Genomic DNA, 4,353 nt, shown 5'->3' with positions numbered 1-4,353 from the left:
ACCTCAATTCTTCCCAGAATGTGTGTTGCTGAGAGTTCTGAGCTAGTTCCTCCTGTGTCCCTCTCCAAATCTCTCCTGGTCTGGGTTGTGTTCGTCACTTCCTGAGTTCCTGGGTCATGATATCCAGCCATGCATTTTTTATTTTATTTTATTCTATTTTTGGTATATATTTGGAAGTATTCAGGGCTTGTTCCTGGCTCTCTGCTCAAGGATTACTCTGATGCTCCAGGACCTTATGTGGTGTGCCAGGGTGAATCAGAAGCCTCATGCCCCAAATCCAGGGCATTGGAGAGATGTGGGTTTGAAAGCAAATGCTGACACAGGAAATAATCCACACACGGTTATGGGGATGAAACAGGTTCAGGAACTCCCACATGCAAGCCTTCCACTCCTAAGAAGCAGATAGCTCAGTGGTGGTAAACCGAAACCACAGCAGTTTTTCCCTGAGAACTGGTTTTTTTTTTTTTATTAGCAAGTGCCAGAGCACACAATGGGGTGGAGAACAGGTGGACTAAGGCACCAATCCAAAGTATGTGTCCATCCAAAGGTGCTTCTGACCAATGTATAACAAGCATATCCTGAATAGTATGGAACCTGATTAATCCAACACCAGGGATCAAATTTATATAGGCTGCATACAAGACAAGCACTTTACCTACTGTACTATTGCTCTAGTCCCAATTTTCATGAATATCAATTCACTGAAAAAAAAAAAACTTAATTTCTCATCCACTTCCCCATCAACCTACCTTCCCTAACCTTTTCCATCCCATTATCCTCCATTCAGTCCTCATACTCAAATCTTCCCCACCACTCCACACCCACTACAATCAATCATCTGGTCATTTATTCTAGTTCCTAAATATCTTGAATTTGCTGTGACTCTTTATTTTTCATGACCACTATAGCCTCAGTCACCACCATCTCTTTGTCTCTTTGTCTCTTTGTCTCTGCTCACTCCATCCATTTCCCTCACTGATACAGGGCTGATGAAGTTGCAGTAACCCAGTGTTGGCTCAGGGTAAACCCATAATCATTTGGGTAGCATGTTGGACTTTAGATATTCTGGCCCCTGATCTTGACTCATTATTAGCTATCTCCATGGTCTTCCACCCACTTTCTGCTCTAGTGGTATTTTACTGCCATTTCCCCCGTCCCCTCTTGCTGTCCTTCCTGATGCCCCGGATGACATGTTTCCTCATCCTTATTTTGAGGACAGTGTCCAGTTAAGATATGATGATGAATTGGGTGATGGCAGATCCGATTCTGAACCTACACTGAAGCTTGATATGGAAGAGTGGGGAAAGAAAAAGAAAGGAGATTAATGTAAGTCCCCAGGTATTTTTTTCCCCCGGAATAACAAGAATGAAGTAATTCCACCAACAGAATAAGAAAACGATAGTGGGAACAATGTATTTCAAAGGAAAGATAAGGGCCAGAATACAGAGCACTGGCTTTTATGTGTAAGGCCAGTTTGATCCCAGCATGGTGGAAAACAAAAGTCTCACAGATGAAAAGATAAAGAATTCCAGGGGCCGGGAAGGTGGCGCTAGAGGTAAGGTGTCTGCCTTGCAAGCACTAGTGTAGGACGGACCACGGTTCGATCCCCCGGCGTCCCATATGGTCCCCCAAGCCAGGAGAAACTTCTGAGCGCATAGCCAGGAGTAACACCTGAGCATCAAACGGGTGTGGCCCAAAAACCAAAAAAAAAAAAAAAAAAAAAAAAAAAAAAAGTGCTCGCTTCAGCAGCACGTATACTAAAATTGGAACGATACAGAGAAGATTAGCATGGCCCCTGTGCAAGGATGACACGCAAATTTGTGAAGCATTCCATATTTAAAAAAAAAAAGGAATTCCATTTTATCTTATTTCTTTTTGGGGGCCACATCAGGCAGAACTCAGGGATCACTACAGGTTGGTGTTATGGGATCAGATGCTGGGATTGGCTGCATGCAAGGAAAGACCTTAACCTTTTTACTATCTCGCCAGTCCTCCACAATGTTTTTGTTTGTTTTAGACCACAACTGGTGGTGTTCAGGGCTTACTTCTGGCTTCATGTTCAGTGATCATTCCTGGAAGACTGGGAACCATATGTGGCGCTAGGGACCAAACATGGCTTGGCTGCATGTAAGCATGTAAGCAAAGCATTGTAATGCCTGTACTATATCTCAGGCCCACTATTCTTATCCTGTGTGTTTTCATCCTCCTCTAACTAATGGGCCAGCTCTTTGTTATACTCATCTTAAAATTCCTCCTCCCTCCTGTTCCCAGTTTCAGCTGTTCAGACAGATCCCATCATGCTGGCTGCCCTCATTCCACTTGTCCATCTCTTCTCTGCTCTACCTCTCACCATTCTACTCTCTTGTCATCAATGGGCAGCCTCCACTTCCGTCACTCTTATGTCCTCATGTCCTTTGACCTTCTCTGGTACCAGAACTTCTCCATCATCCAGGGAGAAGTGCATAGCTGGACATTTTGGATTGGTTAGAACCTCCAGGCCTATGTGCCTCCAATAAGCTGTGAGAAAAGAGACAGATGGGACTGCTTTCTCTCCCATTGACGTAAATAAATATTAGCCAGTGTGTTTTATGAACAAGCATCACTCCCCATGAGGGCATAATAAATTAGTTTAGGAAATGTTCTAGGAATGTATTATAAATATTGACCTTATCACAGATCTTGAAACTATGAGTTTCAAGCCCAAGATATTAGTGAAGATGATACTTGTGGTAAAAGCAGTGGACTTCTCACAGGGCTTTTTCTTTTTAACTTCTGGGTCTGGAAACACAGGGATGGTGTTTTATAAATTATAAGAAAAAACAGAGCTAAGGTTGAGGACTTGGGTGGCTCTGGGTTTGATTCTTGGCATGACACAATCCTATAAGCACTTCTGGGAGTGATTCCAGAACTAAATTAGGAAAAACTTGTGAGAACCACTGGGTGTGGTCTAAAACTTCCAAAAGATCTAAGCTTCTGGTATTGGTGTTTCTCCACTGTAGCCTAGCTTCTCCCCAGGTTAGCAAAGTAAGAATTCAGCAGGTAGAACACTTGCCCTGCATGTGGCCCATGCAGGTTCAACACTTGACATTCCATATGGTCTGCTGAGCATGTCAGAAGTAATTGCTAAAAGCAGAGTCAGGAGCAACCCCTGAGCATCGTATGTTATTGCCCAAAGGGGAGGAAGAAAAAGAAGAATTCAACATCTTTGGCTCCATTTTAGACTTTTGAAGATTTTTCTCAAGTCTATAGAGATTCCAGAAGTTTAGGAACAATGTATGTTGAGATATAGCCAATATCAACCTGAATTGTAGGATTCTACTTGAATGGCAGGATTTCCTAAACTGTATAGTGAGGCATGCTACTGGTGGCAGAAGCTTTCTGTTTTAATATCTCCTAGAGTGTTGTCACATAGGGCATTTCTGACTTGATCTAAAATGTTAGATGATCTTTCTTAATGGGCCTGGAAACACCTTATATTGGGAAAACTAATGTCCAAAAACCTTTCCACCTCACTTATTTCTCTAAGAGTCTGTAATTTTGCTTAGGGGAGAGACTAGAAGTGATGCAGAACCAGAATAATGTCCCTGTAATTACATACACTGAGACAATTCCTTGGATGATGAAAATAAGCTCATGTACCACAGATGAAAGAAGTCCCACTAAATGATCACCAACAGTCTAACTGGGCAATTAAGCAACTGAGTAGCCGGAGATTAAGATACAGTGATGAATTGAATTCAGGGAAACATTATAAGGATTAATACAACATTCATTATAATTGCATTGGCTACTGGCCACAGGAACTAATTCATTTTTGAATGAAGCATTAGAACCGCTTAATGGTTATGGCTCTTTGTGGAAAGAAGAGGGAAGTACTGGTATTCCGCTGGAGACTTTGCTGGCTTGTGTCGGTCCTACTGCAGCAGCAACCAGAAACTTTTATTTTTGGTACTACATCCCTTGATGCTCAGGGCTTACTCCTGGCTTTGGACATAGGGATCCCTCCTGGCAGGTTCAGAGGTCCATATGGGAGGCTGGGAATTGAATCCAGGTCAGCTGTGTGCAAAGCAAAATGCCTATCTGCTGCAGATCATTCCAGCCCCCAGAAGCAATACTTTAGCCTGTTGGGTCTTCTAAAGTCTTTCTAGAGGAGAGGCTCTGATGTATTTATTGGGTGTTTCCCATGAGAATCGATGCAACACTTAGCAAGATTCTTTTTTTTTTCCTTCAAGATTCTTTAAGTACAGAAGGAACAGAGTAGGAGAGACAGTATGGGAAGTAAGATGCTTGTCTTGCTTGTACTAACGCAGGTCAAATCTCTGGCATCACATATGGTCCTCTAAGCACTGCCAG

At 42.7% G+C, this 4,353-nt stretch overlaps 1 non-coding gene across 1 annotated transcript; it reads left to right on the top strand.

Annotated features, from left to right (window-relative positions):
- Positions 1–1,733: 1,733 nt before the first annotated feature.
- On the top strand, positions 1,734–1,840 carry LOC126012962 (U6 spliceosomal RNA). The gene has a single exon (XR_007497303.1). It is a non-coding gene; the product is annotated as a U6 spliceosomal RNA (small nuclear RNA).
- Positions 1,841–4,353: the final 2,513 nt, after the last annotated feature.

This window comes from Suncus etruscus, chromosome 6 (genome assembly GCF_024139225.1).
Source record: "Suncus etruscus isolate mSunEtr1 chromosome 6, mSunEtr1.pri.cur, whole genome shotgun sequence".
Lineage (NCBI taxonomy): Eukaryota > Metazoa > Chordata > Mammalia > Eulipotyphla > Soricidae > Suncus > Suncus etruscus.
The sequence above is the reverse complement of the archived record's forward strand: the minus strand, read 5'-3'. Positions and strand labels throughout refer to the sequence as shown.